The sequence below is a fragment of the Microtus oregoni genome, unplaced genomic scaffold, assembly GCF_018167655.1.
Source record: "Microtus oregoni isolate MIOR12 unplaced genomic scaffold, Mior012 000045F_ref0000178, whole genome shotgun sequence".
Lineage (NCBI taxonomy): Eukaryota > Metazoa > Chordata > Mammalia > Rodentia > Cricetidae > Microtus > Microtus oregoni.
The window spans coordinates 15,421,261-15,445,788 of NW_024543219.1; the positions used below are offsets into that span (position 1 = coordinate 15,421,261).

Genomic DNA, 24,528 nt, shown 5'->3' on the forward strand with positions numbered 1-24,528 from the left:
ACCCGAGCTTTCACAGTGTATGGTACTAGTATCTTCTACCCGAGCTTTCACAGTGTATGGTACTAGTATCTTCTACCCAAGCTTTCACAATGTATGGTACTAGTATCTTCTACCCGAGCTTTCACAGTGTATGGTACTAGTATCTTCTACCCGAGCTTTCACAGTGTATGGTACTAGTATCTTCTACCCGAGGCTTCCAGAACCAACCTTTAATCTTTACAGTATCCTGACCACCAGTTCCCCTTTAAAGAGAATGCAAACACACATCCCTTAAAAAATCGATCACGTTAATATTAATTTATTTCTCTATCTTGTGGCAGCAACGGGGCTTGAACTAGAGGCTTCTTCTTTCACGTTGAGCAGGTGTTTCATGACTAAAAGACAATGAAGTCAGCTAAATAGAACTGAGTCCTAAGATGCTGCACTGATGGAGCCGTTCACAAGGGGTTTTTCCTTATAATTATTTAAATATGATCATGTATTTCATTAAAAACTTTAAAATCTCTACAAGAATAAATAGTCTCACTTAATTTTACATAGCAATAGCATTTAGAATTAATGGTGTGTTTATATTGCAAAATGTAATTATTTATTTATTGTTTTGACTAATGGTGATGATTGAACAAATTAGGGTTTTGTGTCCTCTAGGGAAACACTATATATATCATTGAGCCACAGCCTCAGTCCTGAAAATACACACATATTTATGATTTCTTTTCATTTTATAGCCCAGCATAGTGTTTAATTTCTTTTTAGATGTTTCTAGGAAGAGATTTTTTTTTCAACATCCAAAGCTTTTTTTTTTTTATAGAGATTGTCAACTGTTTTTTTAAGATTTATTTATTTATTATGTATACAACATTCTACCTCCATGTATCCCTGCAGGCTAGAAGAGAGCACCAGATCTCATTACAGATGGCTGTGAGCCACCACGTGGCTGCTGGGAACTGAACTCAGGACCTCTGGAAGAGCAGCCAGTGCTCTTAATCACTAAGCCATCTCTCCAGCCCCATCCAAAGCTTTTTAATAACAGTAAGATCCAGGGTTAGTTTTTGTAGCCGCGGCTGGCCCTTCTGCCTCTGGCACGTTCAAACTTCCGGCCCTTGGAGCGGACATAGGGTTTGGTATGGCTGTGTGGGGTTCCTGGGGCCTTGCCAAAATGCCGGTACACCTCTCGGCCCTTCCGAGGTCCAGATAGGAGCACAGTGCCACGGCCCTTTGGAGACTCCAAGGCCAGCTGGTTAAAGGTGAGGATCTTATCCCCAGCCTTGAGGATGTGACTTCCGGCCCGGCTGCTCACCCGCAGTGTACACACCTTTCAGTTTGGGCACATCGAGAATCCTCACGTCATCTGTGACCGTCCCCACAACCACAGCCGTCTTGTTTTCTCGGCCAGGAAGCTTCATTTTTCGGATCATCCGGGACAGGGACAGAAGTGGCCGGTTGGTGCGACTCATGAATAACCTTTTCAGCACAACCTGATGGAAGGTGGAGTTGGTTCGCCTGGCCAGAAACCTGTACAGCTTGACCAGCAGCCGCAGGTAGATGTTCTGGCTCTTGGGCTCCTTGCGCCGAACCTTTCGGTCCTTGTTGTGGCAGATGTCAACACGCATGATGGCGCCTCCTGCACGGCCTGGTCCGGAAAGACTCTAGGAAGAGATTTTTAAAAGTTAGATTCAGAGGATAATTTTATATGGATACTCTGATCTCACACTGGTTGTCTTCAAGCTACTGGACACAGACACCCACCTGTGTGGTGTGGTGTGGTGGATGCTCCAAGGGTACCTGGTGCAGAAACTTTCCATCAACTGGTCTTCAGACCATCAGCTTCCACATATACCTTTCCATGTGTGTTTGTTTTCTTTTTTCCAGTGCTGTGGTCCCATTCATACAAAATAAACACCAGAGTTGATCCAGTGGTTAAAAGCACTTGTTCTTGAAAGGGACCTGGGTTTGATTCCCAGCACTCACATGGAGGTTCGACCACTTCCTTAGGTACTAGGCATGCATGTGGTGTAGACATGCATGCAGGCAAAGCAGTCAAACACAAAATAAAATCAATCTTAAAAAAATCTAGGTTGCTGGGCAGTGGTGGCGCACGCCTTTAATTCCAGTACTCGGGAGGCAGAGGCAGGTGGATCTCTGTGAGTTCCAGGCCACCCTGGTCTACAGAGTTAGTGCCAGGATAGGCTCTAAAGCTACACAGATAAACCCTGTCTGGAAAAACAAACAAACAAACAAGAAGTCAGGTTGTGGTGGTACACACCAACACTCAGGAGGCAGAGGCAGGCAGATCTCTATAAGTTTGAGGCGAGTCTGGTCTACAGTGCAAGTTCTAGGACAGTTAGGGCTACACAGAGAAACCCTGTCTTGAAACACCAACCAAACAAGAAACAAACAAACAAAAAAAAAAACACAACAGCAACAATAAAAAAATCAACCTCCCCCCAAATAAACAAACCCAAAAAACAAAACCCACATGTCTTAGTTAGGGTTTCTATTGCTACACACAACCAAAAAGCAAGTTGGGGAAAAAAGGGTTTATTTGGCTTACACTTTTATATCACTGTTCATCACTGAAGGAAGTCGGGACAGGAACTCAAGCCCGTCAGGAGCCTGGAGGCAGGAGCTCATGCAGAGACCATGGAGGGTGCTGTTTTTTGGTTTGCTCAGTCTGCTTTCATATAGAACCCAGGACGACCAGCCCAGGGACAGCACCACCCACAATGGACTCTCCCCTTTTGATTACCAGTTAAGAAAATGTCTTACAGCTGGGTCTCTTGGAGGCGTTTTCTCAATTGAAGTTCTCTCCTTTCATGTAACTCTAGCTGTGTCAAGTTAATATACCTTGAATACCGTGAAAATTTGTATGTTCTGGTACAAACTGAAATGCTGACACCCTTGTAAGGGAGCAGGAGGGATGGGGGAAGAATTCTGAGGAACCAACAATGTCTTTTTTTTTTCTTTTTTGACCTAGCCATATTCAGTTGAACGAAATGCACCTGGCTACATATTTATAATGTAGTTGTGCATTCTAAACTTCAACAACAAAGTTAGAAGTGAAATATTAGATATCAGAAATAGAAATTTCAAGAGCTCTTAGAAGCCGGGCTTGGTGGTGCATACCTGCAATTCCAGATTGTTGGGAGGTAGAGGCAGGAGGATCAGGAGATCAAGGTCATTTTTAGCTAATTAATGAGTTGGAACCTTTCTCAAAACAACACCAACGGCAGCACAAGGTATTAGATATGCTGTCTACACACCAAAGAGAAGCAGGCACTCTCATATAAGTCTGAGAGGATTTAAACATGACATATCATTTTCTTTTTTTTCTCCCCATGATATTTATTGAGCTCTACAATTTTCTCTGCTCCCCTCCCTGCCTCTCCCCTCCCCCCTTCAACCCTTCCCCAAGGTCCCCATGCTCCCAATTTACTCAGGAGATCTTGTCTTTTTCTACTTTCTACTTCCCATGTAGATTAGATCTATGTAAGTCTCTCTTAGTGTCCTCATTGTTGTCTAAGTTCTCTGGGATTGTGGTTTGTAGGCTGGCTTTCTTCGCTTTATGTTTAAAAACCACCTATGAGTGAGTACATGTGATGATTGTCTTTCTGTGTCTGGGTTACCTCACTCAAAATAATGTTTCCGAGCTCCATCCATTTGCCTGCAAAATTCAAGCTGTTGTTATTTTTTTCATTGTGTAAATTTCTTTAATCCATTCTTCGATCGACGGGCATTTAGGTTGTTTCCAGGTTCTGGCTATGACAAACAAAGCTGCTATGCACATAGTTGAGCACGTGTCCTTGTGGCATGATTGAGCATTCTTTGGATAAATACCCAAAAGTGATATTATTGGGTCTTGAGGAAGGTTGTTTCCTAATTTTCTGAGAAATCACCACACTGACATCCAAAGGAATTGTACCATCTTGCATTCCCCTTTCCCCCACAACCTGTCCAGCATAAGTTGTCATCAGTGTTTTTACTCTTGGTTATTCTTACAGGTGTTAGATGGAATCTCAGAGTTGTTTTGATTTGCATTTCTCTGATGAAGCATTTGAACATTTTCTTAAGTGTCTTTCAGCCATTTTAGATTCCTCTGTTGAGAGTTCTCTGTTTAGGTCTGTACTCCATTTTTTTATTGGATTATGTGATCTTTTGGTGTCCAATTTCTTGAGTTCTTTATATATTTTGGAGATCAGACCTCTGTCTGATATGGGGTTAGTGAAGATCTTTTCCCATTCTGTAGGCTGTTGTTTTGTCTTGCTGACTGTGTCCTTTGCTTTACAGAAGCTTTTCAGTTTCAGGATCCATTTGGACTTGAGTTTTGTACATGGTGATAGATATGGGTCTATTTTCATTTTTCTACATGTTGATATCCAGTTATGCCAGCACGACTTGTTAAATATCCTTTCTTTTTTCCATTTGATATGTTTTGCTTCTTTATCAAATATCAGGTGTTCGAAGATGTGTGGATTGATATCGAGGTCTTCTATTCAGTTCCATTGGTCCTCCTGTCTGTTCTTATGCCAGTACCAGGCTGTTTTCAGTACTGTAGCTTTGTAGTAGAGTTTGAAATCAGGGATTGTGATGCTTCCAGAAGTTCTTTTATTGCCCAGGATTGTTTGGGCTATCCTGGGTTTTTTGCTTTTTCAAATGAAGTTGAGTACCATTCTTTTGAGGTCTTTGAAGAATTTTGCTGGAATTTTGATGGGCATTGCATTGAATCTGTAGATTGCTTTCAGTAAAATTGCCATTTTTACCATATTAATTCGGCCCTTTTATCATCTGTGTACAGGAGGGCTACTGATTTTTTTGAGTTAATCTTGTATCCTGCTCCATTTCTGAAAGTGTTTATGAGTTGTAGGAGTTCCTTGGTAGAATTTTTGGGATCACTTAGGAATATCATTTTCTTTAAAAAAGGAGACTTGTTTATTGTTATCTTGTGTGTTTGAATGTTTTGCCTGCATGTATGTCTGTGTACCACGTGTATGCCTTGTGCCTATGAGTGCCAAAAGAGGTCATAGGGGCTCCTGGAACTGGAGTTGTACATGGTTGTGAGTCCTGTGGATGCTGGGAATAAAATCTGGGTCCTTTGGAAGAGCAGCAAGTGCTCTTAATTGCCAAAACAGCTCTTTGGTTTCCCCAAATGGCATAACCTTTTAGAAGGGAATTTTGCAAACTCACAAGATAGATGTACTCTTTAGTTTTTGATTTGGAGTCCTGACTGTAGAACTATATGCTAATTTGTGCTTATAAGGGAGACATTTGAAGGGAACCACAGCATGGTTAAGAGTAGGCTAGCCGAAACAGTTTGTTCCCTAACTAGCACATCGACTCCAGCATGTTGCAACTGTTCAGAGGCATGAAGACTCTCACCATGAGAAGGTTTTAAGATACATCCTGAAGAAAAGTGAAACAGAGAGTAGTGAAAAATGGCTAGTACCTGGCATTTTTTATGAGAAAAGATGAAAATAAAGCCTACATTGCTTTGTCTTTGTTGAAGAAAGCCTGAGGGAGCACTTGTTGTTTTTTTATACTTACAATAACGGAAACTGAACCCAGGACCACATGGATGCTGGCTTCATCTTCTACTTTACCTACTTGTCCTTCCCTATTTTATTTTATTTTGAGGCCCACAAGTTGCCTGGAATTTGTTATGTAGCTCAGGTTGGCCCCAAACTTGTGATGCTTCTGCCTTAACGCTATCCCATGTTGACTGAGTAGTTGGATTTACAGGCTTTGTCCATCATGGGCAGTCTGAATAATATTGTTTTTTTTTTTTGTTTGTTTGTTTTTTGTTTTTCGAGACAGGGTTTCTCTGTAGCTTTGGAGCCTGTCCTGGAACTCCCTTGGTAGACCAGGCTGGCCTCGAACTCACAGAGATCCGCCTGTCTCTGCCTCCCAAGTGCTGGGATTACAGGCGTGCGCCACCACCGCCCGGCCTCAGTCTGAATAATATTAAAAAACCCAATTATGATTCTATTTGTGGGAAGTCGAGGCTGGCCAAACATTGGTGCTTGCCAGGACAGCCCTGTCTGTCTGGCAACCCGGGGACAGTGGCAATCCTGGGAGGAGGACAGGCAAGGATAGGAGTGACAGCTCTCAATGAATATCATTTTTATTTTCTTTGAGACATAATCTTTACATGTTGCCTAGAGTGACCTCCAATTCCCGGGTTCAAGCAATCCTCTTGCCTCAGCCTCCCGAGGAGCCAAGATTACAGTTGCCCACCACTTCACCTGGCCAAAGAAATCCGATTTTTCTCTTTCTTACTTCCAGCCTCTCCCTCCCCGCCACTAATAGATAACTATTAGAACAATTTTGTGCTTTATCCTTCCACGGTTTATTGCATTACCATAAGCAGATTAAACACTCACACCCCCACACACCCATTCTCTGAGAAGCCAAAGCATACTATAATTTGTTCACTTTGAGTATATATATTTAAATGTATATTATGTTCATTGAAAATTAAGTACATTAAATGAATATACATGTAAATATATAATTTTCTTCACTTGCCTGTTTTTTCTTTTAAACTTAGGGGTTTGAGGCAGAATTCTGGGGTAGTACTTACCTACCATGTGTGAGATTTTGGGTTTGATCCCAGCACGATCACAAAATAAAAACAAATGTTTATAAAATTATTAATATAGCCTGAAAATCAACTCATGCAAGGGGCACAGTGTAAAGGCATTACAAGTTCCTTACAGTACAATAGTTTATTGATAGAGAATAATGTTTTTATGCCATTTTATTTGTAAATCATGCCCCTGATGCACATGAAAAAAATACTGAAATTTATGAAGTAAATTTCTTTTCTTCTATAATTCTGTTTAACTCTATCTGTCAGGGTTTTCTGTGGATGTACTTTGTCTAACAGATGGAGACATTATATTTCTCTTATTAAGGTTACTCATAGCTTTGCTTTTGCCTCCTTAAACTTGTTACGCTTTGGTTTGGGCATGTTTCCTGCTCAAGGCTTCTCACCAATGTACATGAATCAAGGTGAGTGGCCTTACTCAGTGCGCATCCGCACCCCCCTCAACATCACACCTAGTGGGGCTGCTCAGTGCACATTCTCAACCCTGCCCAACATCACACACCTAGTGGGGCTGCTCAGTGCGCATCCACACCCCCGCCCAACATCATATACCTACCTAGTGGGGCTCCTCATGGCGCATCCACAACCCAGCCCAACATTACATATCTAGTGGAGCTGCTCAGTGCGCATCTGCACCACCACTCAATATTACACACCTAATGGGGCTGCTCAGCAAGCATCCGCACCCAAACCCAACATCACACACCTAGTGGGGCTGCTTGGCACACATCCTCAACCTCGCCCAACATCACACACCTAGTGGGGTTGCTCAGCGGCATCTGCACTCCCGCCCAACATCACGTGGGACTGCTGTGCATTGCTCCCTCTCCCCATCACATCTTTGTAACTTTGATATAGGTTCTCATGCAGTTTGGACTGATCTTGAACTCATATGTAGCCTGGGTCAGCCTTGAATATCTGATTTTTCTGCCTCTACCTCCCCAGAGCTGAGATTATAGACCTAGCCCTCCACATCTGGTTTTATAGTATCATAGTATAGCATAGCTCTATGGGATCAGACCCAGGACTTCATGCATGTTAGGGAAGCGCTGTACCAACTGAGCCAAGCTGGTAACTCTTAGGGTTTTTTTTTGTTGAAGGAGCTGCGGGCTACATTCCTGCCACCTGGTTCCCGGCCGCCTGGCTAGCTTACACCCAAAAATAACAACACACAAACTGTATTCATTTAAACACTGCTTGGCCCATTTCTATTAATGTGTGTAGCACCACAAGGTGCGCTTACCAGGAAGATTCTAGCCTACGTCCATCCTGGGTCGGAGCTTCATCCCGTCTGCCCCAGAGAGGAGAGCTATCAAGTCTGAGCTTACTTTCTCTTTCTCCCAGCATTCTGTTCTGTTTACTCCACCCACATAAAGGCTGGCCTATCAAATGGGCCAAGGCAGTTTCTTTATTAGCCAATGACCTTTCTCCATCAGTTTTTTGTTTAAATTAAAAATGTTAAAATTTAAGGTATCACAGGTGGTTTTTTTTCATCAGATTTTAACAATTTCTTTCACATTAAAAAGAATCTGATCACAGGAGTTGATGTCTCTGTATTTTTCTAGGCTATTTGTCCTTGAACTTCTGGCCATAAAAATCCAAGAATCCTGTTGTAAGACACCCCTGTCTGTTGGAGTGACTTCCACATTCTGATTAGTATAAAAATTGTCCACTGCTTGGCAGGTATATACGATATAGTCTCCAGAAGCAGAAGCTCTCAGCAAGACTTTGACCTCAGTGTATTCGGGATAGCTTTGAAGAAGCTACCTGTTGCTTTTGTTGTTTTTGGTTTTTTGAGACAGGGATGCCCTGGCTGTCCTGGAACTCACTTTGTAGACCAGTCTGGCCTCAAACTCACAGAGATCTGGCTGCCTCTGCCTCCTGAGTGCTGGGATTAAAGGCGTGCACCATCACTGCCTGGCTACATTTTTCTTGTTAACATAGCAGCTTTAGCACAAGTATGGTCTAATTAGTTATCCAGTTTAGCATAGTTCTATCCATTGATGATGATGTTAGCTTGATGCAGAAATTTAATTAAAACACTTATATGACATTTATTTATTTGTTCGTTTAGTGTGTGTGTGTGTGTGTGTGTGTGTGTGTGTGTGTTTGTGTGTGTACCACAACATGTGTTTGAAGGTCAAAAGATAACTGTAGGAGTTGATTCTCTTTTGCCTTGTGAATCCTTGGAATCAAACACTGGCTGTCAGATGTGATGTCAAGTTCCTTTACCTATTGACCCATTCTGCCTGTCCTTATATTTAGTTTTACTTAAAAAATATTTAACTCACTAGTCAAACTGAGCGAGTCTTATACACTCGGCAGTCACATGTGATCCATGGCTACCTCTTTAAAGAGGGCACCCTGGAGAGGATTTCCATCAGTGCAGAAAGTCCTGGAAACCCATAGACCTTTGAAGCTCCAAAAGAGGCAACAACGCCCCTCATGATGCTCCTGAGGAAGCTTCATGCTGCTGCTGCTGCTGATGGTGAAGAGTTGCCATAGTGATGAAATCACTGCCTTTCTGTAAAAAGCAGAAACAATGCAGCAGCTCCTGGCTTATCTTCTAGTGACCATCACATTTTCCCCATTGCCAGCACCGTGCCACAGATGTTACTTGAAGTTCTGTGCATTCAAGATCATAGAATTAGGATAGCTGGGGGCTCAGGTCCAAACCCAGTCTGAGTCCAAACCAATGTGATCAGTCCCCTATGGTAGATGCTTTCATTATTAGCCTTGAGATGACAGGAGTTATAGAAGAAGGAATTATGGGTGTGTAACAGACGGTGTAACTATTTCCAGCTGAACTAGCCCAAGATAAGATAACTGAAGTCTTGCTTTTTGGGGGCTGTGGGCTGGCTGGGTCCTGAAGATTGGATTCAGGACCTTGCACACACTAAACATGTACCCTATGGCTGAGCTGTGTCTCCAGCTTTAAGGCTTGCTTTTTGATATAAAAGAAGGACACAGTTAAGTTTTTCCAGGAAGGAGCTGAAGATGTTCCTGCCAGAACCGCCTTTATATGTAATGTCAGTGTGACAATGTGGCAGAAGGGTTAATGACTCGTTCTCCCATGTCAGGAAAGGTCTGTGCCACATTCAAACTCTGTGATCTTGAATAAATTTCTCACGAATGTAATACATTACCGTCAGCCGGCAATAAAAGAGGTAGTCCCCGGGCTGGGAGGATGGCTCAGTATGAAGAGTGCTTGCTGCTCACGCATGAGGACCCTGGTTCATGCAGTAGGACCACCAGCTCAGATAAGGACACAGAGACTTATTATCAGTTCTGAAAGCTTGACCTTTAGCCTACACTTGTTCCCAACAAGCTCTTATAACTTGGCCAGTATTTTTTTAAATCTACAGTCTGCCATGTGGCTCGCTACCTCACCTCCATCCTGCACATCCTATTTCCCCCACCCATGTTTCGCTAGCAAATCTGCTTTTCTTCTTCCCAGAGTTCTCTCTCTGCCTGGAAGTCCCGCCTATCTCTCCTGCTTAGCTATTGGCTGTTTCAGCTCTTTATTACACCAATCACAGCAGCACATCTTCACACGGTATACAAATATTCTGAAGCAGGTTCGTGTCCCCCTGACCATAGTATTCCAGTGACCCCAGTGCTAAAGGGCAGACACAGGAGGATCCTGATAGCTTCCGGTGTCGGGGGGAACGATGGAAGTTGGCAGACACCTGCTGGCCTCCATGCGTGCATGCACACACGTCAATAGCCACCACACTGGACAGGTGTGGAGATTAAAAGGAGAAATTTTAAAAAGATGCTTAGCTGGGTGGTGGTGGCGCACGCCTTTAATCCCAGCACTTGGGAGACAGAGGCAGGAAGATCTTTGTGAGTTTGAGGCCAGCCTGGTCTATAAGAGCTAGTTTCAGGACAGGCTCCAAAGCTACAGAGAAACCCAGTCTGAAAAAACAAAACAGGCAAACAAAAACAACACCAACAAAAAGATGCTTAGCATTCATCTTCTTTGCCTTACAGAATTTCTCCCTAAAGAATATTTTATGACTGCCTATTGGTGTGTTGTTTCTTTTCGGTTGAGATAGGGTTCCAAGTAGATGGGAGTGGTCAGGAGAGGTCTGTAGTGGAGGGTGAAATCTTAGGCCAGTTGAGAACCCATGTCTTAGTCTTTAGTGACCCCACATAGGGCCCCTCTATAGTTAAATACAGTATCATGCAGCTGCCATTCTATACCAAACAGAAATCTCAGAGCCAGGGTCTACACAAACTGGCAGATGACTAGATCATAGATCTCGGCCATGACTTTGCCTGGGGAGTCACCTGAAGGGCCCAGAACTTGTCTCCAGATGAGCTAACTAGGACCTCTGGAGAGGCTCAAACCACGTTTGTTCACAAAGATAAGTAAATGATTTTGGTCAGTGTTGAGAGCGACTGAATCTGATAGAAGCTGATAACCTGATAGAAGTGCCCTTTAGTCTCAGAATCATCAGGCCCAAACATTTCGAACCTCTGATCTCTGATTCAGTGCACCCCTCCCTTCTTCTCCTGATGGGCTGTCTTCCTCTTTACAAAGTGGTAGTTTCCACCCATATCTGCCCCTTCTCTGAAGGTTGCAGTTGCCTCTGTCAATCATGTCTCTCTGAACATGTTTATTCCCCTTCTGAGGCACCCTTCTCTCAGAAAACGTTCAAGCCACCCTCCGCCCCTAAACCACTATGCTCATATAACCTGAAACTAAGCCAAATCAAACAGAAAAGACCCTTTGTGGGTCCGTGTCCCTCCCCTGAGTTCTGTCAGGTAGAGTAGTGAGGCATGCCGCCCTGGTTGGGCTTTCAGATCCCTGTCTGTCTGAGAAATCACCTCCAGACACAAGCTTTGGCATTTCCTAGCTGATCTCTAGCTTACTGCGGTCTGTCACTGCCTCAACTTTGTGGTTTTCACCTGACAATACAGGCCTGACTTTTCTTTGCCTCCCCCTCTCTCTCCCTCCCTCCTTCCAACTTTCCTCTCTGCTGCTTTCCTCCCCCCACCTAGCATACTGTGAAGTACTCAGAATATACGACCCACATTAGCTCCATGTTCCAGGTGCAAGTCTGTGGCATTCAATGCGCTCACAACGTTGGGCCCTCGGTTCCAGCATCTACTTCCTGACCATTTTTGTCACCACAAACAGAAAGTTTGTACTGTTTTATGACAGTCATTTTCAGCTCTTTATTCCTTAACTGTCCCTGGCAACCATCAATCTCCAGGGACTTATCTTTTCTGTCTATTGTATACAATGCAATATGCAGTCTTTTGTTCCTGGCTTCTGTGTGTTGTAGGACTTCATGGACTATGTCTGAATAGTATTTTGTTGTATGACACGCCACATTTTATTTTCCTATTCATTTGCCGATGGACACTGGGTTCCTACCCTTTGACTTTTGTTAAGCAAAGCTGTGAACATCCACTTACAGGTTTTTGTTTGACTACCTGTTCCGGTTTCCCTGCATCCTTCCAAGTGCTTATTGTAGCCTCTTTTTGCACTCCATCCCTCCACAACATGTGACTTGTTCTCTGCCACCTCCCCATCCCTCTTTCTTTCCTCCCTCCCCTCCCTTGACTTCCACATCAGTATATGCAAGGAGATATCTTATTGGCATTTTGATTTACATTTTCATGATGCTGGACATTTTCTCATGAGTATTTGACTACTTGTTTACCTTCTTTGAGAAAATGGTGTAGGAGGCCCTTCTGTATTTGTGTTGCTTTCATTGGTTATTTAAAAAAAAAAAACTGCCTTGGCCTAGTTGATAGGGCGGAACTCAGGTAGGCGGGGAAGACAGAACAGAATTCTGGGAGGAAGAAAGCAGAGACAGACAGACGCCATGATTCTCCTGCCTGAGAAGGATGCTGGTTAGACTCATGCCGGTAAGCCACAGTCAAGTGGTGATACACATTAATGGAGATGGGTTAAATAATATGTGAGAGTTAGCCAGTAAGTGGCTGGAGATAATGGGCCAGGCAGTATTTGAATGAATACAGTTTCTATGTGATTATTTCAGGTGTAAGCTAGTAGGGTGACTGGGACGCAGCCTGCTCCTTCTACAACAAGAAAACGTCTATCATCTAATGTGTATGTATGTGTATGTTACTAGGGATCATACCCAAGGTCAAGGTCTTGAGAAACCTAGGCAACTGCTCTATCATCGAGTCCTCTTTCTTTTTCTTTTGTTTTCTTTAGATAGGGGTCACTGTGTAGTCCAGACTGGCCTTGATCTCATGATCCTTCTAGCTCAACTTCTCAGTGCTAGGATTATAGGTGTTACTATGCCTAGCCCTTTAAAAATATATGTTTTTAGCTAATGTTTTCCATATTTCCAAAGAAATATGTAATTATTTAAAATGTAATATAAATATAAAATATAAAGATGTAAATAAAGTATTAAAATATCAAGTTTTTCATGACCACACTGTCGCTGTGCTCTACTCCGCTCTACCCTAGTGGGCTTCTCTTGACATCTCTGTACTACTTGGTTTTCTTTCCACCCTTGAAGTGGTGGTGCTCTGTCTCTACACCCTGATCCAGTTTGCTTCTTACATTCAAGCTCATCACAGCTCTAAGTCCTCACAGTTTCAAGGACAATTCTATTACCCTCTTTTTTGAGTGTCCAAGGAAGAGTCCAACCTTCCAGACTGGAAGAACCACAGGATCTCAAGCACAAGGTGGACCTAAGTTATTTCCTCCCTAAACTTACTTCTCCCATTTTTCTTTTCATTCTTTGCTCCCCTCTCTTTTTAAGCATTTATTCATTTGACCTCAATTGCACACACACACACACACACACACACACACACACACACACACACACTTGACAAATGACAAATGTTTGGCAAATGTGTGTAGACTGAATACCAGCAGTGCACCTTGCTCTGGAATAAGTGTCCATAAACCATAACTCAAGAACCGCAAGAGTCCCTGAAGAAATGTGACCGGCAGCCTATCGAAGCCCTCTGCTGCCAGGAAACAGCATATTTGTCTGGCATGGCGAGAACAAACCCTAGAACTTAGAGAGAGGAGCACCAGGGAACACCACTGAGCTGTCACTTTTCATAACCAGGTGCTAGATACTGAATCACCTCTCTTGGGGGACATATTCTGTTTGTTTGTTTTTTGAAGATAGGGTTTCTCCATGTAGCACTGGCTGTCCTGGAACTAGCTCTGCGACCAGGCTGCCCTCAAACTCACAGAGATTCCTCTGACCCGTGTGCAGCCTGAGTGCTGGGATTAAAGGTGTGAGCTGCCACTGACTAGTCAGATATTTTCCCTCGTTACTAGTGATCATGTATCTACTTAGAAAACAGCAATCAAGATTCACATTATATCTGTCTCAAGAATGTTGTATTATTCCTCAAATGATGGAATTTGATAACTATATGTAGCTGTTTTAACATTTTAAATTCCCTGTCTTGAAAAAAAGAAAAAAAAAAACAACAAGGAAACAAAAGAGATATTTTCTGGGCAGTGGTGGCACAAGCCTTTAATCCCAGCATTCAGGAGGCAGAGGCAGGCTGATCTCTGTGAGTTCGAGGCCAGCCTGGTCTACAGAGCAAATTTCAGGACAGCAGGACTATTACATTATACAGAGAAACCTGTCTTGAAAAAAAAAAAACCCAAACAAACAAAACCAAACCAACCAACAACAAGAAAAAACCCAAAAACCTTTAAATCAAACCCTTTTCCTTTTGATAGGTTGTGTCTGTCTGTCCTTGGGGGATACTCAGTGAGCTTCCCTTATTTGAGCCCTACCTTCAGCTGAGACACCCCCAGAGCACAGAGCACTTATTTTATAAACAAATTACTGCATCTTATCTGAGTTTAATGTCATTGTCTCTTGCTTGTAACTACTCTTGTCCATGATACTATTACTTAATGGATAAAGGTATTTGGAAAGAGATTTCATGCTACTCTGAGGAAATGCCAGCATTGAGAAAATGAGCCTGAACTAAAGACAACAATAGGCTTAAAGGTTTGGCCATCCTATCGCACGGTAAGAGCCATACTTATTGGTTCTTCAGAACTCAGAAATGGGGCCCAGGAAACTAAGCCGCCTTCTTGGCTCTCAAGGGTGGTGTGAGGATTAGGGAGATAAGAATTAGTTCTCAGAGCTTCCCAGCAAGCAGACTGGAGTTTCTTTCCTGGACAGTACAGAACATTTTAGTAAACCAAACGCTTCCTATCAGACATGGAGATTCCATCACCTGATAGAGGTTAGAGGCCACAAGTTAGAGCAGCATCCTCACGGTGGACCTGCATCAATTGGATGAGTTTTACACTGTTTCCATACACAAATGAAGAGAAATGCTGAATATCCTCCTGTTAAATGAATCCACCTACAGGGATCCATTTAGAGGGAGAAAGAATAAAAAACGCAAGAGAAAAATAGGGAGAAAACAAAAGAATAGAAATAATTTTACTGAGGCCAGGTATGGTGGTGCACGCCTTTAATCCCAGCATTACTGAGGCTAAGAAAGGTGGATCTCTGAGTTTAATGCCAGCCTGGTCTACATAGTGAGTTCCTTGACAGTCAGAACCCCCCCCACACACACACATACACGCAAACACACAACACACACATATGACTCTGTCTTAAAAGATGTGTCTACCTTATATCATTAAGCTCAATGTACTATACTCAAAACATAAAAAAAAATTCCACTGGGGAATAAAGAATGAGAGAAAATAGAGAAACCAGAAAAAGAAAGATGGAAATGTGTGTTTGTGTGTGTGTGTGAGAGAGAGACAGAGAGAGAGAGAGAGGCAGGCAGAGACAGAGACACTGAGAGATAGAGAGACAGAGCCAGAGAGAGACATGCAGAGAGAGAGAGACGGTAGTGTTTTATGAGCTGCTTTCCTTATTGCTGTGATCAAATATCTGCCTAGAAGCAGACTGAGGGAAGGTTTACTCTGCCGCTCAGTTAGAAAGGATACTGTCCATCATGACAGAGAAGGCAGCAGCTGACATGGATGGTCACAGTGTCTGCTGTCAGGACACAAAGAGAGGACAGGAAATGGGACTGGACTATAAAGCCTCAAGTCCTTCCCCAGGTAACTCACTTTCTTTAGGGAGGCCCCATCTCCTTCAGATTCCACAACCTTCTAAATGAATTCCACTTGAACTCTGCGGGATATCACACATTCAAACAACATTGGGAGGTGCAGAGATGTGTCTTTGTTGATTTTCTATTGCTGGTTCATGGTAAACATCATGACCAAAAGCAACTGGAGAGGAAAGGGTTGCCCCTTTCTTACAGCTTACAGTCCACCATGGAAGAATTCGGGTCGGTGTTCAACCTCAAACTCAAGCAGAGGCCATGGAGGAGTGCCTCTTACTGGCTTGTTCATCGCTGCTTGCTCAGCCTGCTTTCTCATACAACTCAGGACCCCCAACCCCGGGCAGGTGTCTCCCACAATGGGCTGGACCCTCCCACATCAATCATTTGTCAAGAAAACACCCAATAGAGATTTGCTTCCAGGCTAAAATGATGGATACAGTTTCTCAATAGAGGTTCCTCTTCCCAGATGATCCTAGCTTATGTCAAGTTGACAAACATTTAACCAGTACAAGGGTTGAAAAATGGACAAGAGGAGGAAAAATGGAAACATGGAAGATCCAGTGGATGCTAGCAGACTTCACTTGCAAAGGCTTCTGGGTAAAGTCCTTTTGTGTGATTTCATCATACGTGAAAGAAGAGCTCTACATTGATCGTGGGAGATGGAACATTTACAAGAGCACATGTTATAAGTTGATCTCACCACTCCATAGTGGTAGAAAGTTCTAGAGCACAATTCTTCAAGTACAGATTTAACACACTGACTCCTATAACGCTTTGCCCTGAGTAGAAGAAATCAGGACTAATTCTCAGATGCTGTGGGTTTGTTGGATGAATAATAAAACCCAGAGACAGATAATGGGGTTCAACCTGAAGATCAGAAAAACAAACCAGCCAACCACTAGAGAGACATTTTACCTCTACCAAATCTTCAGACCGAAAGGGCAAGATCCTGTCTCCACAAATCCTCAGACTCCACAGCCACTGAGTTCCTGTCTCTTTCCGTTTATATTCCTCTCTCCACCCAGCCATATCGCTCCTGTCTCCACCCCTCTAGTGCTGGGGTTAAAGGTGTGTGACTCACAAACACTGGGATTAAAGGTGTGACCTACCACCAACTGGATCTGTTTCTGGATTGATTTTATGTAGCCCAGGGTGGCCTTGAATTTACAGAGATCAGTTTGCCCTGCTTCTTGTCCTGGGATTAAAGGTGTGTGCCACCACTGCCTGGCCTGTATGGCTGACAAGTGTGACTGCTTTGTCCTTTGATCTCTAGGCAAGCTTTACTTATTATACCACTATATGGGTCCCCCCACCCCCAGTTACTGTTTGTCTTGGGAGAGATGGAAGACATCACACTCCTGGTGTGACTGAGGGGTCTACCCCTGAGCACACAGGCTTGACAGACTGACACTGACTGGACCCTGTGTATCAGCATCTGCTCTCTGCTCCTTCTTTCCAATGGGGTCCAGTTTCTTTCGGTGGAAACTGTACAATTTTGTGGAAGTTCACCCCACTGAGTCTTATTCTAGGATACAATAGATGATGTAGCCCAAGGCCTAGCCCCAAATCATTATATTCTATTCTCTTGTTGGTAGGGATAGAACCAACAGTAATTAGGATGCTGGAACATGCTCAGATAGTCAAAGGAAAATGCAGGGCTACAGAAGCTGCCATCCGCCATCCTGGAAGCAGGGATAGAGCCAGCTTTAGGGAGACAGTGGTTAGACAGGTGGAAAGAATATTGTCGTTAGAAGTCACTGAGACATTAGACAACTTTCAAGTCAGACACCCCTATCTTTGGATTTGCTTGTTTTGTGAGCTGAGTACTTTTCTTACGGAATCCTCCGGAACTGGAGCCATAGGTGGTTGTGAGCTGCCCAGTATGGGTGCTGGGAACCTAAACTCACACCCTCTGCAAGAGCAGTACACACTCTTAATAGGTAGACCAAGTCTCTGACCGCTGCACTGTTTATCTTTCACTGGGCATGACTGATAGGTTTCCTTAGAGCAATGCACTTATCCTGCTGGAAAGGGCCCCCACGGTGGTTTTATGTTGCAGTGAGTAGCAATTGTTCTTTCAGACAGAGCCATGGGAATAGCCTAAGCAATGGCGAGAATTTGTATTGGGAAGGTGCTTCCCAAAGCTACAAAGAACAGAGGGTTGTCAGGTGTTGGCCTGGAAGTTACAACCTGGAAGAGCTCCTCTTCTCACAGGGTAGTAGACTTTCTGAGGATCAAAACTGTGATTCTTATAACCTGTCTCAAATCTATCCACCATCTATCATATGCAGAAGGAATAGACTTAGAAAGTTGGCTAACTAAAGCCCAACAAGGAGCCTGGAGAAGCTTATTTAAAGTAGGATAAATATTTTTGAGACATCAAAGAACAGCAAAACTTCCTTCTATTACACATCCGTTCTTAGTTGAGCCTGGAACTCCGCCAGACGCTGTGGGCACAGCGTAGGCAGGTAAGATGCAGCTCCTACCTTTGGGAAGTTACTGGAGCAAAGAACTAGTGTTCGGATACAGGCTTCACCAAATTAATAAAAGTGGTCAATATTTACTTTTATTTCAGAACAAGACAAATACAATAGGGTTTAAATGAAGGCGAAAGACCACAAAATTGGGAAGAAATGGGAATCCTTAGGGATTTCGGGTACCATTGGCATTTGAGCTGGAGAAAAGCTACTCAGATAATTCTCTGTTCCTGTGGCTCCTCTGCCCTTCTCTGAGCAGGGACTCACAGTTAGCACTTGTCTGTCTGTCTGTCTGGATGCCTATGCACTCCATGACCTAGTTCAGCAGGCCATAGAGTCCATGAAGCATGCCCTATCTGCTTCTCTGACTCATGCCCCCACTATGTTTCCTATATAGAGATCATGGCCTGGCACATTACATACTGTTGATGAAAACTTGACAGTGGTCAAATAAATGGTGGATATCAAAAGATAACATTGTTGCATCCTTGATGTGGTAGTATACACCGTGGTAAGCACACTGGTGGTCAAATGTTATACACAGATTTCATCCTATCGCTTTATAGAGGAAGAAAAGATCAATTGTCCAGTTCTCTAAGGAACAGATCTACCCAGGCATATCTAACTCTGAAGTCTGTGCGGCGAAGGCATACAATCTCATTTCCTGTCTGTCTGCTCTATACCATGCACCAGACTTCCCTTTATTTGCTCATATTTTTATTTATTTATTTTTATTATTTAATTAAAAATTTCCACCTCCTCCCTCCTCCCATTTCCCTCCCACTCCCCTTATCCCCCTTCCCCTCCCTCTCTAGTCCAAAGAGCAGTCGGGGTTCCCTGCCCTGTGGGAAGTCCAAGGTCCTCCCCTTCCATCCAGGACTAGGAAGGTGAGCATCTAAACAGACTAGGCTCCCACAAAGTCATTACATGTAGTAGGATCAAAACCCACTGCCATTGTCCTTGGCTTCTCAGTCAGGGAGAGGGAGCCTGAAATGGCCCTATCCTATAGCCATACTGATGAATATCTTGCATATCACCAGAGAAACTTCATCTGGCGATGGAGGAAGCTAAAGACAGAGACCCACACTGGAGCACTGGACTGAGCTCCTAAGGTCCAAATGAGGAGCAGAAGGAGGGAGAACATGAGCAAGGAAGTTAGGTCCGCGAGGGGTGCACCCACCCACTGTGACGGTGGAGCTGATCTAATGGGAGCTCACCAAGGCCAGCTGGATGATGGAGTGTGTGATCAAACCGGACTCCCTGAACATGGCTGCTAATATTTTTTGAACAACAACCCTGTGCCGTATTATTAATCACAATTAATAGAGGAGAACGTGGATTCAGAAATGTTTACTGATTCACTCAGCATTTGGGTGCTAAATGTCAGGCACTGGGCTATTCCAGGTGAAGCAGTGGAACAAACGCATTATTTCTGTGCACACGAGACTGCAGTACACTAGGAGGACTGTCCTCTAATGGGATGGAATGCACAGCGATGGTCTGTGAGAAGTGCTTTGTGGGAAAGCCAGAGGGATGTAATAGCAGGTGGACCCCAGAGTGGCCTAGCATGGCCTCCAACCAGTCCTCTTTATTCCTGAGCCCTACAACCCCCTTTATAATAAGACTTCCACCCCCCTTTCAAAGCTAGCATGGTGGATATGGCTTATACTGGCCAAGAGAGAACAGGGATGGACCCAGGTGTAACTGCTATGATTTGAGAGCTGAGGAGAAAGAGCAGAAGAGCCATGCAGGAAGCAGAGGCTGGAAAGCCTGTGGAGGGGCGACTGCCAGGTGAGAGCCTGAACTTAATTCAGGAGACCATGAGAGCCCCTGAAGGACTTTCAAAACTTCTCAGTCAGAGGGACATTGTACACAGAGTAGATAAAACAAAACAAGCAAGAACTACTGACAGAGAGAGAGAGAGAGAGAGAGAGAGAGAGAGAGAGAGAGAGAGAGATATGATGGATGGGTAGATGATAGATGGATAGACAGACAGACAGAAGTTAGCCTATGGTAGTCAGTGAGACTATATCGAAAACAGAAATAAAGCATAGGTTAGGGTGTAGCTAAGTGTGCTACAGTTACTACCATGTGTGAGGCCCTGAAGCTGAAAAGAACAGCTTTAATTGATATATGTGGTAAAAAAAAGTGTGACTTTTTTTACATCTACTTTCAGTATACTAAACTAAACATTTTATTTATTTATCCATCCATCCACCATCCATCCATCCATCCATCCATCCATTCCTGAAAGGAGCTGATACTGTATCCCAAACTGGTCTGGAACTCACTATGTAGCTCAGACTGACCTCAAACTCAAGGCAATTCTCCTGCTTCAGTTTTCTGACTGTTGGTCTTACAGGTGTGTGCCCTTAGCACACCTGACTTACTTTTCTGATCACTTCTAATCAAGCCCAGGGTGTTAATCCCACTAGGCAACTGCTGTCCACTGAGGAAGGTCCTCAGACTAAGCTCTTTTCCCGTTGAGGGAATAAATGATTGCCATTTGTTGGGGACTACTATTTTCAGGTGTGTGATGTTCGTTTGCGCTGCTTTTGTTTAACTCTGAGAAGCTGTGTTACTCTGCCTGTCTAAAACACCTGATGGTCCTAATAAAGAGCTGAAGGCCAATAGCGAGGCAGGAGCAAGGATAGGTGGGGCTGGCAGGCAGAGAGGGTAAGTAGAATGAGACCTAGGTGCAAGAGAGAACAAGGAGAGAAAGACATCTGCTGTCAGGCGCCCAGCCACAGAGCAAGCCACGGAGAAAGAAGTAAAGAAAGGTATACAGAAATAGAGAAAGACAGAAGCCCAGAGGCAAAAGGTAGTTGGGATAATTTAGGAAAAGCTGGCTAAAAACAAGCCAAGCTAAGGCTGGGCATTTATAATTAAGAATAAGTCACTGTGTGTGATTTATTTAAGAACTGGGTGTCAGGCCTCCCAAAAGAGTCCACAGAGTGAAACATCGGTGGGGACTGGATCTTATGCCCACAGCTGGCTTGGCTGTGTTTTCATTGGCTGTGTGCCCTCGGGCTGAAGCCTGTGATGATGGACAGGAATGAGGAGGGACTCCTGAGAGAGTAGTGTGGTCACTCTCACTCCCATTAGGGAAGATTCTACCTTTAAAACAACATTGGTGCTGGCGATGAGGCAGTTGTCAGCCTGGAAGTTTTCCAGGTGCTGAAGTTCAACAAAACCTGCCGGTTTCAACGCTACCAGTGCCTAGAACCACAACGGCTAGATCCATTCTGCTCCATAGAACACGGAGACACAACAGATTATCTGAAAAATAGCAACTGACTTATACACAAACCATTGTATTTCCTTTAGAGAATAAAAGTAGCCGGGTGGTGTTGGCGCATGCCAGCATCCCAGCACTCAGGAGGCAGAAGCCGGCAAATCTCTTTGAGTTCGAAGCCAGCCTGGTCTACAGAATGAGTTCCAGGACAGATTTCAAATATATGCAGAGAAACCCTTCTTGAAACTCCCCCAACAACAATAACCAAAAAAAAAAAAGCCCAAAACAAAAAGATAAAACTATCCTTTCTGACACTTTGATATTATTTTGTATTACTATCAATCATTATGTCTGTTTTCATTCATAACTTAATTTCCCACTAAACAAAACATCATTTCCATCTTGACTTATACTTGTTTTTTAACCAAAACCATAAAATCCAGCAACTGAGAGAAAATGAACGGACTGTACTCTGTCTGGGATGTCTCACGCAGGCAGGTCCTCCACCAGAAGCTGTGACAGGAAGGGGACTCATGGGAGGCCAGAGTATGGTTGATATACCGATAGTTCCCACTCCTCTGTGGAAGCCACTTCTACTGTCCTGGGAAGTCCCTAATTTTAGTTCATCTTCTTGTATCTATTTATGCGATAGCTCATAATTATCTCGGAGCAGAGGAAATGTTTCCTTAAAGAAGGTTAAACAGAGAGTTTATTGACATAAGTGAATTGCTTGAAGAAAACATTATTAAGTCAAAGGCACTTATTCAAACACCAAATTAATCATTTAAAGGCAAATTAGAGGTCATATCTCCTCCTAGGTAAATAATGTTAGCCAGTAATGAGATGCCCGTTTCAGATGAGGTCTGCACTTTCAGGAGTGGGTGCTGGCTAAACAGTGCCTCAGGCTTTTGAGTTCCTTCTGAGTCTATCATCCATCCAATTGACACCTTCAAGGTCTGATATCTTACCATAGAGAAAGCAACCCATGATTGGATGCCATTTTCCATTAGATGATTAAAGAGATATTTAAAGCTCTCTTTCATGCCAGCAGAAGGGAAGGTCTCCCAGAGAGGAATTGTCTGACAGCATACATGGATCTGCACCCACTGCTAGTGCGGGTAGCTGAGCTGGCTCTGGGAGTGTGCACAAGCCCCGATGGGTTAGCCTGAGAATCTGGTTGGTCTGTGGGCCACTTCTTGGTGCGCAAGACCACACCTGTGTCTCTCGCCGAGCTCTTAGATGCAAGTTTTGGAGATTAGCGCTGAACACACAATGGTCTCACCAAGGAAGGCTGCCTAGTCTTTCTGCTTTGTATTTTCCTTTCTGTTGGAGGTTGTGTTTTCAATTGAGGATCTTCTGCTGGGCTGGAAATTCTAACCTCACAAATATGAGGACTCCTGAGTGCTGGCAGGTACCACACGCCCACTCCAGGCTCGTCCATTGCCAGAATAACAGTGATGCCAATGAGGCAGTCCTTACAGATTAACATGGAGCTGGACAGTGTCAGGAAGTTTAAGTTTAGCTAATGAAATTTGATCTTATCACTTAGATGAAGCAGTAGATCCCCATTTTTTTTAAAAAAAAAAATAAAACAACTCATTTTCCAGCGATTTTTTTTAGTAGTTTCATCATGATTCTGGGCCCCAGAGAAGGAAGGGACATCATGGTTCCAGGTCCCCCTTTACTGTCCAGAGAGAACAGAGCCAAGTCCCTTTTCTTCCCAGGAAATGAGCCTTCTGCCTGGTGGTCATCCCAGGCTGAGCCCCAGGATATGGGCCAGAGGGGCTTGTTCATGCTTGGTCCCACTCACACACACAGACATCCCCACTGTGGTCACGACATCTCATGGTGGCTGCAGTCCAGACAGTGCTGGGCCAAGTTTCTGGTCTGGTTCTGGTTTGGGAAGCAGCTGTCAAAAGGGCGGTCTTTTCTTGGTTTCAGTCTTGATGTCTTTGGCCATGTGTGGAGTCCTAAAGATACCCGGGAGCAGCATGAGCTTGGTGGGGCTCTTCGCAAAGATCCAGAGCCCAGTTTGTAATTGGAAATATTTTCAAGTATTTGTGACAGAGAGGAGAGAAAGACTTCAAATGGACAATAATTTGAATTCGTGTAGTTTTTGAGTTCAAGTTTCCATCCAGTCTCTTTTGTGTGTCTGCCACATGTGTATGGGTGCTTTTGAAGGCCAGAAGAGGGCATCAGATCTGGAGCTGGAGTTATAGGCAGGCCTGTTGTGGGTGCTGGGAATTGAACTTAGGTCCCCTGGAAGAGCAGTAGGTGCTCTTAACCACCATGCCATCTCTCTAGTCCTCCATCCAATTTCTTAACTCTTCTGTTTGTTTGTTTTTTGAGACAGGGTCTTATTATATAGCCCTGGCCAGCCTGTAGCTCACTATGTAGATCAGGCTAGGCCTCAGCCTCTCAGGCGCTGGGGTTAGAGATATGCACCTTGTACCTGGTCTTTCTTAGTTTTTCTGGGTCAGCTGCTCTTGCTGTCACACTGCTGTCTCGATTTTGTGTGTTTCATGCATGAATCCTTCTCACCCGCATCCACCCCGTTAGGCAACTTGTGATATTTGGAGGCACACACCTAAATTCATGCCTTTTAGCCCTAAGGATACTGTGCTAATGGGACCCCAAGCCGAGGTCTCCTTGCCATGCTATAGCAGCTTTCTTTTCTACTTGTGCCTGAGGTGCTCTCACCCTGGTAAGTTCTCCACCGTGACCTATGACAGGACAGAGACTCAGAGAGGTCCAGGGATGGCTTGGTATTCCTCCTGTGCCGCAGCCTGATGCAGCTGACAGCACCTGACGGTCTCCAGAGAGGCAATGTGCATCAGAAACAAACTTCCCTAAATGGCGGGTGAACAGTTTAATAAGTTCTGGCTGAGAGCCAACGCATCCTTTAAAGATAAGGGACAGAAAGGGAAAAGTTTTGGTTCAAACCACCCCAAACACTGCTCACTTCCTTCCTGGGAAATGCAGGAGAGTAAAGTACGACTTTTGGGTCGTTCCAAGCCCTCTTTCCGCTCTGGTTCTGCACACACCCTCCCTGAATCAGACACTTTAGAAGAAGGAAGAAAGGCACTTTGTGTTTAAGGTTAATCAAGTTTCAGTATAATTTTTTTTTTTTTTTTAGCAAACCA

The 24,528-nt window shown here is 43.9% G+C and overlaps 2 pseudogenes; both read right to left on the reverse strand.

The window, feature by feature from the left end:
- Positions 1 to 1,025: 1,025 nt before the first annotated feature.
- Positions 1,026 to 1,613, reverse strand: LOC121435127 (annotated as a pseudogene).
- Positions 1,614 to 22,981: 21,368 nt separating this feature from the next.
- On the reverse strand, positions 22,982 to 23,345 carry LOC121434975 (annotated as a pseudogene).
- Positions 23,346 to 24,528: the final 1,183 nt, after the last annotated feature.